Raw genomic sequence first — 15,117 nt, 5'->3', positions numbered from 1 at the left:
CGTTCTAAAAAAAAAGTCCGTAAACATGGCGGCGTCTCGAAAAATATCTGCATACACACGAAACCACCTACCCTATCTCACGACCAATTCGTAAGAATTCAACGAATGATTAAAAAGTGTCTAATTCGTACAAATTCGTACGATTTGTATAAACCCACGTGATGGGTAGGTTTAGGGGCGGAGTAAGGGGTAGGTCATTCGTACAAATTCATACGAATTGGCCAATTCGTAAAATATGTACGATTTTCCAAAATCGTACTAATTCGTACGAGTGAGGTCGTATGAATTCGTATGAATTAGCCCAGAAGCCTCTCGCTGCATCCTGCGGTGGAGATCCAACCCGGCCCCATCCAAGTGTGACGTCAGAAGCTACCACACCCATGCCCAAATTGGACACATTCTCGTTAACATTTAAAAACAGGAAGAACTATCGAGAAGAGAAGACTAGAAGACGAAGGTAACTGCGAAACAAAATGCACAAAACACACTTGCGGTTTTAGTATAAACACTGTTTAACATAGCCTAATACGAATGAGCTGTATGAGAATGAGATGTTACCTGTTGTAAGCTGCTCTTATCACTTTATTAGTAGTTTGTATGTGTGCGGCTGATCACTTGACTAGCATGCCTGCTCCGCAATTAGCGCGAAAGCCCGCGATATGTAATAATTTATTACAGGTAGCTAAACTTAACATTTCATATTTGACATAATTTTTTAGGTCATAAATGTTAAACGAATGACAAAAAATAATCAGGCAAACTAATAGCCATTTTGAACTGAAAATTAGTATAAAAAATAGTAACGTGTAATGTAATAATGTAGTAATTAGTTTATTGTTGTGAGGGGACAAGAAACATTAACAAAGCCGTTTTCATCATTTTAGGCACATGAGTAATAATGAATGTATACATATTGAGAATATAATACAAATTGTAGCCTTTAGTACAAAGCTAAGTCTTCAGAGGGGAAGAGAAAGTGATGAAGAGACTGAGGAAAAAAGAAAGAGTGAGATGAGAGGTGAGGCTCTCCTCTCCTTTGACAAATAATCTACTGCCCACTGACATGGTTTTAAAGCAATTTCATATCCTTTTTTTAGGTCTTCAAACGTCTTGAAAATGCAAATATCAGATAACTAAAAAATGTGAAGCCCCTACCAACCTCAAATTTAGGACCTCTTTGATTATAAAGCCCTGTATTAGGCATACAAACTGAATGCATTTGATAAACTTAATTACCAAGCTTTAGCTTTCAGTAAATAAACGCGTCTGAAAAAAAATTATTCATAGGCAAAATCAACCAGTTGATTGATATCAGTTGACCCTATGTTTACTTTCTTCACTGACAGAAAAATGAAAAGCCTATATCAGTCAAAGCTCAGTTAGGAGTTAAATTTAAACTTAAATTTAGCTTATCCTTACATTTTTTGTTTGTTTTTGGGGGCGTGTTAGAGTGGGATTTTGTTAGGTGGTCCTCAGAAAAAAAATGGAAGATAAAGTGGTCCTTGGGCTGAAAAAGTTTGAGAAACACTGGTCTAGAGCCTCCACTTTTGCACTCAGGTTTAAGTCTCATGGCCCTCTATCAGAATCCAGAGTTTTGAGAGGATTGGAGAAACTTCATTTTTCGCCTAAAAAAAAAAACGAAAGGGGTACCACTGTCGTTTTTTTTTTCGGGTCGAAATTTTGAGTTTCGATATCTCAGCTCTGGAAGGGTCTAGAGCCTCCATTTTTGCAGTCAGGTTTAAGTCTCATGGCCCTCTATTAGAATCCAGAGTTTTGAGAAGATTGGAGAAACTTTATTTTTCGCCCGAAAAAAAAAAACGAAAGGGGTACCACTGTCGTTTTTTTTTTCGGGTCGAAATTTTGAGTTTCGATCTCTCAGCTCTGGAAGGGTCTAGAGCCTCCATTTTTGCACTCAGGTTTAAGTCTCATGGCCCTCTATTAGAATCCAGAGTTTTGAGAAGATTGGAGAAACTTCATTTTTCGCCCGAAAAAAAAAACGAAAGGGGTACCACTGTCATTTTTTTTCGGGTCGAAATTTTGAGTTTCAATATCTCAGCTCTGGAAGGGTCTAGAGCCTCCATTTTTGCACTCAGGTTTAAGTCTCATGGCCCTCTATCAGAATCCAGAGTTTTGAGAGGATTGGAGAAACTTCATTTTTCGCCTAAAAAAAAAAACGAAAGGGGTACCACTGTCGTTTTTTTTTTCGGGTCGAAATTTTGAGTTTCGATATCTCAGCTCTGGAAGGGTCTAGAGCCTCCATTTTTGCACTCAGGTTTAAGTCTCATGGCCCTCTATTAGAATCCAGAGTTTTGAGAAGATTGGAGAAACTTTATTTTTCGCCCGAAAAAAAAAACGAAAGGGGTACCACTGTCGTTTTTTTTTTTCGGGTCGAAATTTTGAGTTTCGATCTCTCAGCTCTGGAAGGGTCTAGAGCCTCCATTTTTGCACTCAGGTTTAAGTCTCATGGCCCTCTATTAGAATCCAGAGTTTTCAGAAGATTGGAGAAACTTCATTTTTCGCCCGAAAAAAAAAAACGAAAGGGGTACCACTGTCGTTTTTTTTTTCGGGTCGAAATTTTGAGTTTCAATATCTCAGCTCTGGAAGGGTCTAGAGCCTCCATTTTTGCACTCAGGTTTAAGTCTCATGGCCCTCTATCAGAATCCAGAGTTTTGAGAGGATTGGAGAAACTTCATTTTTCGCCTGAAAAAAAAAACGAAAGGGGTACCACTGTCTTTTTTTTTTCGGGTCGAAATTTTGAGTTTCGATATCTCAGCTCTGGAAGGGTCTAGAGCCTCCATTTTTGCACTCAGGTTTAAGTCTCATGGCCCTCTATTAGAATCCAGAGTTTTGAGAAGATTGGAGAAACTTTATTTTTCGCCCGAAAAAAAAAACAAACGAAAGGGGTACCACTGTCGTTTTTTTTTCGGGTCGAAATTTTGAGTTTCGATATCTTAGCTCTGGAAGGGTCTAGAGCCTCCATTTTTGCACTCAGGTTTAAGTCTCATGGCCCTCTATCAGAATCCAGAGTTTTGAGAAGATTGGAGAAACTTCGTTTTTCGCCTGAAAAAAAAAAACGAAAGGGGTACAACTGTCGTTTTTTTTTTCGGGTCGAAATTTTGAGTTTCGATATCTCAGCTCTGGAAGGGTCTAGAGCCTCCATTTTTGCACTCAGGTTTAAGTCTCATGGCCCTCTATCAGAATCCAGAGTTTTGAGAGGATTGGAGAAACTTCGTTTTTCGCCTGAAAAAAAAAAACGAAAGGGGTACCACTGTCGTTTTTTTTTTCGGGTCGAAATTTTGAGTTTCGATATCTCAGCTCTGGAAGGGTCTAGAGCCTCCATTTTTGCAGTCAGGTTTAAGTCTCATGGCCCTCTATCAGAATCCAGAGTTTTGAGAGGATTGGAGTAACTTTATTTTTCGCCCCAAAAAAAACCCGAAAGGGGTACCACTGTCGTTTTTTTTTTGGGTCGAAATTTTGAGTTTCGATATCTCAGCTCTGGAAGGGTCTAGAGCCCCCATTTTTGCACTCAGGTTTAAGTCTCATGGCCCTCTATTAGAATCCAGAGTTTTGAGAAGATTGGAGAAACTTTATTTTTCGCCCGAAAAAACAAACAAAAGGGGTACCACTGTCGTTTTTTTTTTCGGGTCGAAATTTTGAGTTTCAATATCTTAGCTCTGGAAGGGTCTAGAGCCTCCATTTTCGCAATCAGGTTTAAGTCTCATGGCCCTCTATCAGAATCCAGAGTTTTGAGAAGATTGGAGAAACTTAATTTTTCGCCCGAAAAAAAAAACGAAAGGGGTACCACTGTCGTTTTATTTTCGTGACGAAATTTTGAGTTTCGATATCTCAGCTCTGGAAGGGTCTAGAGCCTCCATTTTTGCACTCAGGTTTAAGTCTCATGGCCCTCTATTAGAATCCAGAGTTTTGAGAGGTTTGGAGAAACTTCATTTTTCGCCTGAAAAAAAAAAACGAAAGGGGTACCACTGTCGTTTTTTTTTTGGGCCGAAATTTTGAGTTTCGATATCTCAGCTCTGGAAGGGTCTAGAGCCTCCATTTTTGCACTCAGGTTTAAGTCTCATGGCCCTCTATTAGAATCCAGAGTTTTGAGAAGATTGGAGAAACTTAATTTTTCGCCCGAAAAAACCCCCGAAAGGGGTACCACTGTCGTTTTTTTTTTTCGTGACGAAATTTTGAGTTTCGATATCTCAGCTCTGGAAGGTTCTAGAGCCTCCATTTTTGCACTCAGGTTTAAGTCTCATGGCCCTCTATCAGAATCCAGAGTTTTGAGAGGATTGGAGAAACTTCATTTTTCGCCTGAAAAAAAACACGAAAGGGGTACCACTGTCGTTTTTTTTTCGGGTCGAAATTTTGAGTTTCGATATCTCAGCTCTGGAAGGGTCTAGAGCCTCAATTTTTGCAGTCAGGTTTAAGTCTCATGGCCCTCTATCAGAATCCAGAGTTTTGAGAAGATTGGAGAAAGATCATTTTTCGCCCGAAAAAAAAAAAACGAAAGGGGTACCACTGTCGTTTTTTTTTGGGGGTCGAAATTTTGAGTTTCGATATCTCAGCTCTGGAAGGGTCTAGAGCCTCCATTTTTACACTCAGGTTTAAGTCTCATGGCCCTCTATTATAGTGCAGAGTTTTGAGAAGATTAGAGAAACTTTATTTTTCGCCCGAAAAAAAAAACGAAAGGGGTACCACTGTGTTTTTTTTTTTCGGGTCGAAATTTTGAAATTCAATATCTTAGCTCTGGAAGGGTCTAGAGCCTCCATTTTTGCACTCAGGTTTAAGTCTCATGGCCCTCTATTAGAATCCAGAGTTTTGAGAGGTTTGGAGAAACTTCATTTTTCGCCTGAAAAAAAAAACGAAAGGGGTACCACTGTCGTTTTTTTTTTGGGCCGAAATTTTGAGTTTCGATATCTCAGCTCTGGAAGGGTCTAGAGCCTCAATTTTTGCAGTCAGGTTTAAGTCTCATGGCCCTCTATCAGAATCCAGAGTTTTGAGAAGATTGGAGAAACATAATTTTTCGCCCGAAAAAAAAACAAAACGAAAGGGGTACCACTGTCGGTTTTTTTTCGGGTCGAAATTTTGAGTTTCGATATCTCAGCTCTGGAAGGGTCTAGAGCCTCCATTTTTACACGCAGGTTTAAGTCTCATGGCCCTCTATTAGAATGCAGAGTTTTGAGAAGATTGAAGAAACTTTATTTTTCGCCCGAAAAAAAAACGAAAGTGGTACCACTGCCTTTTTTTTTTCGGGTCGAAATTTTGAGTTTCGATATCTCAGCTCTGGAAGGGTCTAGAGCCTCCATTTTTGCACTCAGGTTTAAGTCTCATGGCCCTCTATTAGAATCCAGAGTTTTGAGAAGATTGGAGAAACTTAATTTTTCGCCCGAAAAAAACCCCGAAAGGGGTACCACTGTCGTTTTTTTTTTTCGTGACGAAATTTTGAGTTTCGATATCTCAGCTCTGGAAGGTTCTAGAGCCTCCATTTTTGCACTCAGGTTTAAGTCTCATGGCCCCTCTATCAGAATCCAGAGTTTTGAGAGGATTGGAGAAACTTCATTTTTCGCCTGAAAAAAAACACGAAAGGGGTACCACTGTCGTTTTTTTTTCGGGTCGAAATTTTGAGTTTCGATATCTCAGCTCTGGAAGGGTCTAGAGCCTCAATTTTTGCAGTCAGGTTTAAGTCTCATGGCCCTCTATCAGAATCCAGAGTTTTGAGAAGATTGGAGAAAGATCATTTTTCGCCCGAAAAAAAAAAAACGAAAGGGGTACCACTGTCGTTTTTTTTTGGGGGTCGAAATTTTGAGTTTCGATATCTCAGCTCTGGAAGGGTCTAGAGCCTCCATTTTTACACTCAGGTTTAAGTCTCATGGCCCTCTATTATAGTGCAGAGTTTTGAGAAGATTAGAGAAACTTTATTTTTCGCCCGAAAAAAAAAACGAAAGGGGTACCACTGTGTTTTTTTTTTTTCGGGTCGAAATTTTGAGTTTCAATATCTTAGCTCTGGAAGGGTCTAGAGCCTCCATTTTTGCACTCAGGTTTAAGTCTCATGGCCCTCTATTAGAATCCAGAGTTTTGAGAGGTTTGGAGAAACTTCATTTTTCGCCTGAAAAAAAAAAACGAAAGGGGTACCACTGTCGTTTTTTTTTTGGGCCGAAATTTTGAGTTTCGATATCTCAGCTCTGGAAGGGTCTAGAGCCTCCATTTTTGCACTCAGGTTTAAGTCTCATGGCCCTCTATTAGAATCCAGAGTTTTGAGAAGATTGGAGAAACTTAATTTTTCGCCCGAAAAAACCCCCGAAAGGGGTACCACTGTCGTTTTTTTTTTCGTGACGAAATTTTGAGTTTCGATATCTCAGCTCTGGAAGGTTCTAGAGCCTCCATTTTTGCACTCAGGTTTAAGTCTCATGGCCCTCTATCAGAATCCAGAGTTTTGAGAGGATTGGAGAAACTTCATTTTTCGCCTGAAAAAAAACACGAAAGGGGTACCACTGTCGTTTTTTTTTCGGGTCGAAATTTTGAGTTTCGATATCTCAGCTCTGGAAGGGTCTAGAGCCTCAATTTTTGCAGTCAGGTTTAAGTCTCATGGCCCTCTATCAGAATCCAGAGTTTTGAGAAGATTGGAGAAAGATCATTTTTCGCCCGAAAAAAAAAAAACGAAAGGGGTACCACTGTCGTTTTTTTTTGGGGGTCGAAATTTTGAGTTTCGATATCTCAGCTCTGGAAGGGTCTAGAGCCTCCATTTTTACACTCAGGTTTAAGTCTCATGGCCCTCTATTATAGTGCAGAGTTTTGAGAAGATTAGAGAAACTTTATTTTTCGCCCGAAAAAAAAAACGAAAGGGGTACCACTGTGTTTTTTTTTTTCGGGTCGAAATTTTGAAATTCAATATCTTAGCTCTGGAAGGGTCTAGAGCCTCCATTTTTGCACTCAGGTTTAAGTCTCATGGCCCTCTATTAGAATCCAGAGTTTTGAGAGGTTTGGAGAAACTTCATTTTTCGCCTGAAAAAAAAAACGAAAGGGGTACCACTGTCGTTTTTTTTTTGGGCCGAAATTTTGAGTTTCGATATCTCAGCTCTGGAAGGGTCTAGAGCCTCAATTTTTGCAGTCAGGTTTAAGTCTCATGGCCCTCTATCAGAATCCAGAGTTTTGAGAAGATTGGAGAAACATAATTTTTCGCCCGAAAAAAAAACAAAACGAAAGGGGTACCACTGTCGGTTTTTTTTCGGGTCGAAATTTTGAGTTTCGATATCTCAGCTCTGGAAGGGTCTAGAGCCTCCATTTTTACACGCAGGTTTAAGTCTCATGGCCCTCTATTAGAATGCAGAGTTTTGAGAAGATTGAAGAAACTTTATTTTTCGCCCGAAAAAAAAACGAAAGTGGTACCACTGCCTTTTTTTTTTCGGGTCGAAATTTTGAGTTTCGATATCTCAGCTCTGGAAGGGTCTAGAGCCTCCATTTTTGCACTCAGGTTTAAGTCTCATGGCCCTCTATTAGAATCCAGAGTTTTGAGAAGATTGGAGAAACTTAATTTTTCGCCCGAAAAAAACCCCGAAAGGGGTACCACTGTCGTTTTTTTTTTTCGTGACGAAATTTTGAGTTTCGATATCTCAGCTCTGGAAGGTTCTAGAGCCTCCATTTTTGCACTCTGGTTTAAGTCTCATGGCCCTCTATCAGAATCCAGAGTTTTGAGAAGATTGGAGAAACTTTATTTTTCGCCCAAAAAAAAAACAAAAGGGGTACCACTGTCGTTTTTTTTTTCGTGACGAAATTTTGAGTTTCGATATCTTAGCTCTGGAAGGGTCTAGAGCCTCCATTTTCGCACTCAGGTTTAAGTCTCATGGCCCTCTATCAGAATCCAGAGTTTTGAGAAGATTGGAGAAACTTAATTTTTCGCCCGAAAAAAAAAAACGAAAGTGGAACCACTGCCTTTTTTTTTTTCGGGTCGAAATTTTTAGTTTCGATATCTCAGCTCTGGAAGGGTCTAGAGCCTCCATTTTTGCACTCAGGTTTAAGTCTCATGGCCCTCTATTAGAATCCAGAGTTTTGAGAAGATTGGAGAAACTTAATTTTTCGCCCGAAAAAAAACCCGAAAGGGGTACCACTGTCGTTTTTTTTTTCGTGACGAAATTTTGAGTTTCGATATCTCAGCTCTGGAAGGTTCTAGAGCCTCCATTTTTGCACTCAGGTTTAAGTCTCATGGCCCTCTATCAGAATCCAGAGTTTTGAGAGGATTGGAGAAACTTCATTTTTCGCCTGAAAAAAAAAACGAAAGGGGTACCACTGTCGTTTTTTTTTTCGGGTCGAAATTTTGAGTTTCGATATCTCAGCTCTGGAAGGGTCTAGAGCCTCAATTTTTGCAGTCAGGTTTAAGTCTCATGGCCCTCTATCAGAATCCAGAGTTTTGAGAAGATTGGAGAAAGATCATTTTTCGCCCGAAAAAAAAAAAACGAAAGGGGTACCACTGTCGTTTTTTTTTTTGGGGTCGAAATTTTGAGTTTCGATATCTCAGCTCTGGAAGGGTCTAGAGCCTCCATTTTTACACTCAGGTTTAAGTCTCATGGCCCTCTATTATAGTGCAGAGTTTTGAGAAGATTAGAGAAACTTTATTTTTCGCCCGAAAAAAAAAACGAAAGGGGTACCACTGTGTTTTTTTTTTTCGGGTCGAAATTTTGAGTTTCAATATCTTAGCTCTGGAAGGGTCTAGAGCCTCCATTTTTGCACTCTGGTTTAAGTCTCATGGCCCTCTATTAGAATCCAGAGTTTTGAGAGGATTGGAGAAACTTCATTTTTCGCCTGAAAAAAAAAAAAACGAAAGGGGTACCACTGTCGTTTTTTTTTTGGGCCGAAATTTTGAGTTTCGATATCTCAGCTCTGGAAGGGTCTAGAGCCTCCATTTTTGCACTCAGGTTTAAGTCTCATGGCCCTCTATTAGAATCCAGAGTTTTGAGAAGATTGGAGAAACTTTATTTTTCGCCCGAAAAAAAAACGAAAGGGGTACCACTGTCGGGTTTTTTTTGGGTCAAAATTTTGAGTTCCGATATCTCAGCTCTGGAAGGGTCTAGAGCCCCCATTTTTGCACTCAGGTTTAAGTCTCATGGCCCTTTATTAGAATCCAGAGTTTTGAGAAGATTGGAGAAACTTTATTTTTCGCCCGAAAAAAAAAAACGAAAGGGGTACCACTGTCGTTTTTTTTTTTTCATGACGAAATTTTGAGTTTCGATATCTCAGCTCTGGAAGGGTCTAGAGCCTCCATTTTTGCACTCAGGTTTAAGTCTCATGGCCCTCTATCAGAATCCAGAGTTTTGAGAGGATTGGAGAAACTTGATTTTTCGCCTGAAAAAAAAAACGAAAGGGGTACCACTGTTGTTTTTTTTTGGGCCGAAATTTTGAGTTTCGATATCTCAGCTCTGGAAGGGTCTAGAGCCTCAATTTTTACACTCAGGTTTAAGTCTCATGGCCCTCTATTAGAATGCAGAGTTTTGAGAAGATTGAAGAAACTTTATTTTTCGCCCGGAAAAAAAAAAGGAAAGGGGTACCACTGTGGTTTTTTTTTTTTCGGGTCGAAATTTTGAGTTTCAATATCTTAGCTCTGGAAGGGTCTAGAGCCTCCATTTTTGCACTCAGGTTTAAGTCTCATGGCCCTCTATTAGAATCCAGAGTTTTGAGAGGATTGGAGAAACTTCATTTTTCGCCTGAAAAAAAAAACGAAAGGGGTACCACTGTCGTTTTTTTTTGGGTCGAAATTTTGAGTTTCGATATCTCAGCTCTGGAAGGGTCTAGAGCCTCCATTTTTGCACTCAGGTTTAAGTCTCATGGCCCTCTATTAGAATCCAGAGTTTTGAGAAGATTGGAGAAACTTTATTTTTCGCCCGAAAAAAAAACGAAAGGGGTACCACTGTCGGGTTTTTTTTGGGTCAAAATTTTGAGTTCCGATATCTCAGCTCTGGAAGGGTCTAGAGCCCCCATTTTTGCACTCAGGTTTAAGTCTCATGGCCCTTTATTAGAATCCAGAGTTTTGAGAAGATTGGAGAAACTTTATTTTTCGCCCGAAAAAAAAAACGAAAGGGGTACCACTGTCGTTTTTTTTTTTTCATGACGAAATTTTGAGTTTCGATATCTCAGCTCTGGAAGGGTCTAGAGCCTCCATTTTTGCACTCAGGTTTAAGTCTCATGGCCCTCTATCAGAATCCAGAGTTTTGAGAGGATTGGAGAAACTTGATTTTTCGCCTGAAAAAAAAAACGAAAGGGGTACCACTGTCGTTTTTTTTTGGGCCGAAATTTTGAGTTTCGATATCTCAGCTCTGGAAGGGTCTAGAGCCTCAATTTTTGCAGTCAGGTTTAAGTCTCATGGCCCTCTATCAGAATCCAGAGTTTTGAGAAGATTGGAGAAACATAATTTTTCGCCCGAAAAAAAAAAAACCGAAAGGGGTACCACTGTCGTTTTTTTTTTCGGGTCGAAATTTTGAGTTTCGATATCTCAGCTCTGGAAGGGTCTAGAGCCTCCATTTTTGCACTCAGGTTTAAGTCTCATGGCCCTCTATCAGAATCCAGAGTTTTGAGAGGATTGGAGAAACTTGATTTTTCGCCTGAAAAAAAAAACGAAAGGGGTACCACTGTCGTTTTTTTTTGGGCCGAAATTTTGAGTTTCGATATCTCAGCTCTGGAAGGGTCTAGAGCCTCCATTTTTACACTCAGGTTTAAGTCTCATGGCCCTCTATTAGAATGCAGAGTTTTGAGAAGATTGAAGAAACTTTATTTTTCGCCCGGAAAAAAAAACGAAAGGGGTACCACTGTGGTTTTTTTTTTTTTCGGGTCGAAATTTTGAGTTTCAATATCTTAGCTCTGGAAGGGTCTAGAGCCTCCATTTTTGCACTCAGGTTTAAGTCTCATGGCCCTCTATTAGAATCCAGAGTTTTGAGAGGATTGGAGAAACTTCATTTTTCGCCTGAAAAAAAAAAACGAAAGGGGTACCACTGTCGTTTTTTTTTGGGTCGAAATTTTGAGTTTCGATATCTCAGCTCTGGAAGGGTCTAGAGCCTCCATTTTTGCACTCAGGTTTAAGTCTCATGGCCCTCTATTAGAATCCAGAGTTTTGAGAAGATTGGAGAAACTTTATTTTTCGCCCGAAAAAAAAACGAAAGGGGTACCACTGTCGGGTTTTTTTTGGGTCAAAATTTTGAGTTCCGATATCTCAGCTCTGGAAGGGTCTAGAGCCCCCATTTTTGCACTCAGGTTTAAGTCTCATGGCCCTCTATCAGAATCCAGAGTTTTGAGAAGATTGGAGAAACTTTATTTTTCGCCCGAAAAAAAAAAACCGAAAGGGGTACCACTGTCGTTTTTTTTTTTCATGACGAAATTTTGAGTTTCAATATCTCAGCTCTGGAAGGGTCTAGAGCCTCCATTTTTGCACTCAGGTTTAAGTCTCATGGCCCTCTATCAGAATCCAGAGTTTTGAGAGGATTGGAGAAACTTGATTTTTCGCCTAAAAAAAACAACGAAAGGGGTACAACTGTCATTTTTTTTTTCGGGTCGAAATTTTGAGTTTCGATATCTCAGCTCTGGAAGGGTCTAGAGCCTCCATTTTTGCACTCAGGTTTAAGTCTCATGGACCTCTATCATAATATAGAGTTTTGAGAAGATTGGAGAAACTTGATTTTTCGCCCGAAAACTGAAAAAAACGTAAGGGGTAACACTGTCGTTTTTTTTTCTGGTCGAAATTTTGAGTTTCAATATCTTAGCTCTGGAAGGGTCTAGAGCCTCCATTTTTGCACTCAGGTTTAAGTCTCATGGCCCTCTATTAGAATCCAGAGTTTTGAGAGGATTGGAGAAACTTCATTTTTCGCCTGAAAAAAAAAACGAAAGGGGTACCACTGTCGTTTTTTTTTGGGTCGAAATTTTGAGTTTCGATATCTCAGCTCTGGAAGGGTATAGAGCCTCCATTTTTGCACTCAGGTTTAAGTCTCATGGCCCTCTATCAGAATCCAGAGTTTTTAGAGGATTGGAGAAATTTCATTTTTCGCCTGAGAAAAAAACACGAAAGGGGTACCACTGTCGTTTTTTTTTTGGGTCGAAATTTTGAGTTTCGATATCTCAGCTCTGGAAGGGTCTAGAGCCTCCATTTTTGCACTCAGGTTTAAGTCTCATGGCCCTCTATTAGAATCCAGAGTTTTGAGAAGATTGGAGAAACTTTATTTTTCGCCCGAAAAAAAAACGAAAGGGGTACCACTGTCGGGTTTTTTTTGGGTCAAAATTTTGAGTTCCGATATCTCAGCTCTGGAAGGGTCTAGAGCCCCCATTTTTGCACTCAGGTTTAAGTCTCATGGCCCTCTATCAGAATCCAGAGTTTTGAGAAGATTGGAGAAACTTTATTTTTCGCCCGAAAAAAAAAACCGAAAGGGGTACCACTGTCGTTTTTTTTTTTCATGACGAAATTTTGAGTTTCAATATCTCAGCTCTGGAAGGGTCTAGAGCCTCCATTTTTGCACTCAGGTTTAAGTCTCATGGCCCTCTATCAGAATCCAGAGTTTTGAGAGGATTGGAGAAACTTGATTTTTCGCCTAAAAAAAACAACGAAAGGGGTACAACTGTCATTTTTTTTTTCGGGTCGAAATTTTGAGTTTCGATATCTCAGCTCTGGAAGGGTCTAGAGCCTCCATTTTTGCACTCAGGTTTAAGTCTCATGGACCTCTATCATAATATAGAGTTTTGAGAAGATTGGAGAAACTTTATTTTTCGCCCGAAAAAAAAAACCGAAAGGGGTACCACTGTCGTTTTTTTTTTTCATGACGAAATTTTGAGTTTCAATATCTCAGCTCTGGAAGGGTCTAGAGCCTCCATTTTTGCACTCAGGTTTAAGTCTCATGGCCCTCTATCAGAATCCAGAGTTTTGAGAGGATTGGAGAAACTTGATTTTTCGCCTAAAAAAAACAACGAAAGGGGTACAACTGTCATTTTTTTTTTCGGGTCGAAATTTTGAGTTTCGATATCTCAGCTCTGGAAGGGTCTAGAGCCTCCATTTTTGCACTCAGGTTTAAGTCTCATGGCCCTCTATTAGAATCCAGAGTTTTGAGAGGATTGGAGAAACTTCATTTTTCGCCTGAAAAAAAAAACGAAAGGGGTACCACTGTCGTTTTTTTTTTGGGTCGAAATTTTGAGTTTCGATATCTCAGCTCTGGAAGGGTCTAGAGCCTCCATTTTTGCACTCAGGTTTAAGTCTCATGGCCCTCTATCAGAATCCAGAGTTTTTAGAGGATTGGAGAAATTTCATTTTTCGCCTGAAAAAAAAACACGAAAGGGGTACCACTGTCGTTTTTTTTTTTGGGTCGAAATTTTGAGTTTCGATATCTCAGCTCTGGAAGGGTCTAGAGCCTCAATTTTTGCAGTCAGATTTAAGTCTCATGGCCCTCTATCAGAATCCAGAGTTTTGAGAAGATTGGAGAAAGATCATTTTTCGCCCGAAAAAAAAAAAAACGAAAGGGGTACCACTGTCGTTTTTTTTTTGGCGTCGAAATTTTGAGTTTCGATATCTCAGCTCTGGAAGGGTCTAGAGCCTCCATTTTTACACTCAGGTTTAAGTCTCATGGCCCTCTATTATAGTGCAGAGTTTTGAGAAGATTAGAGAAACTTTATTTTTCGCCCGAAAAAAAAAACGAAAGGGGTACCACTGTGTTTTTTTTTTTTCGGGTCGAAATTTTGAGTTTCAATATCTTAGCTCTGGAAGGGTCTAGAGCCTCCATTTTTGCACTCAGGTTTAAGTCTCATGGCCCTCTATTAGAATCCAGAGTTTTGAGAGGATTGGAGAAACTTCATTTTTCGCCTGAAAAAAAAAAACGAAAGGGGTACCACTGTCGTTTTTTTTTTGGGCCGAAATTTTGAGTTTCGATATCTCAGCTCTGGAAGGGTCTAGAGCCTCAATTTTTGCAGTCAGGTTTAAGTCTCATGGCCCTCTATCAGAATCCAGAGTTTTGAGAAGATTGGAGAAACATAATTTTTCGCCCGAAAAAAAACCAAAACGAAAGGGGTACCACTGTCGTTTTTTTTTCGGGTCGAAATTTTGAGTTTCGATATCTCAGCTCTGGAAGGGTCTAGAGCCTCCATTTTTACACGCAGGTTTAAGTCTCATGGCCCTCTATTAGAATGCAGAGTTTTGAGAAGATTGAAGAAACTTTATTTTTCGCCCGAAAAAAAAAACGAAAGGGGTACCACTGTGTTTTTTTTTTTTTTCGGGTCGAAATTTTGAGTTTCAATATCTTAGCTCTGGAAGGGTCTAGAGCCTCCATTTTTGCACTCAGGTTTAAGTCTCATGGCCCTCTATTAGAATCCAGAATTTTGAGAGGATTGGAGAAACTTCATTTTTCGCCTGAAAAAAAAAACGAAAGGGGTACCACTGTCGTTTTTTTTTTGGGTCGAAATTTTGAGTTTCGATATCTCAGCTCTGGAAGGGTCTAGAGCCTCCATTTTTGCACTCAGGTTTAAGTCTCATGGCCCTCTATTAGAATCCAGAGTTTTGAGAAGATTGGAGAAACTTTATTTTTCGCCCGAAAAAAAAACGAAAGGGGTACCACTGTCGGGTTTTTTTTGGGTCAAAATTTTGAGTTCCGATATCTCAGCTCTGGAAGGGTCTAGAGCCCCCATTTTTGCACTCAGGTTTAAGTCTCATGGCCCTTTATTAGAATCCAGAGTTTTGAGAAGATTGGAGAAACTTTATTTTTCGCCCGAAAAAAAAAACGAAAGGGGTACCACTGTCGTTTTTTTTTTTCATGACGAAATTTTGAGTTTCGATATCTCAGCTCTGGAAGGGTCTAGAGCCTCCATTTTGGCACTCAGGTTTAAGTCTCATGGCCCTCTATCAGAATCCAGAGTTTTGAGAGGATTGGAGAAACTTGATTTTTCGCCTGAAAAAAAAAACCAAAGGGGTACCACTGTCGTTTTTTTTTGGGCCGAAATTTTGAGTTTCGATATCTCAGCTCTGGAAGGGTCTAGAGCCTCAATTTTTGCAGTCAGGTTTAAGTCTCATGGCCCTCTATCAGAATCCAGAGTTTTGAGAAGATTGGAGAAACATAATTTTTCGCCCGAAAAAAAAAAAAACGAAAGGGGTACCACTGTCGTTTT

The 15,117-nt window shown here is 39.8% G+C and overlaps 1 long non-coding RNA gene across 2 annotated transcripts in view; it reads left to right on the top strand.

Annotated features, from left to right (window-relative positions):
- The first annotated feature begins 367 nt into the window (after positions 1 to 367).
- Positions 368 to 15,117, top strand: part of LOC120484455 (uncharacterized) — a 40,121-nt gene continuing 25,371 nt past the window's right edge. For both annotated transcript variants that reach the window (XR_016146481.1, XR_016146480.1), the window contains exon 1: positions 368 to 457. This is a non-coding gene — a long non-coding RNA (uncharacterized LOC120484455). The remainder of the gene's footprint in view (positions 458 to 15,117) is intronic.

This window comes from Pimephales promelas, chromosome 14 (assembly GCF_988280905.1).
Source record: "Pimephales promelas chromosome 14, fPimPro1.hap1.1, whole genome shotgun sequence".
Classification (NCBI taxonomy): Eukaryota; Metazoa; Chordata; class Actinopteri; order Cypriniformes; family Leuciscidae; genus Pimephales; species Pimephales promelas.
This window is presented reverse-complemented; position numbering and strand designations above follow the sequence as displayed.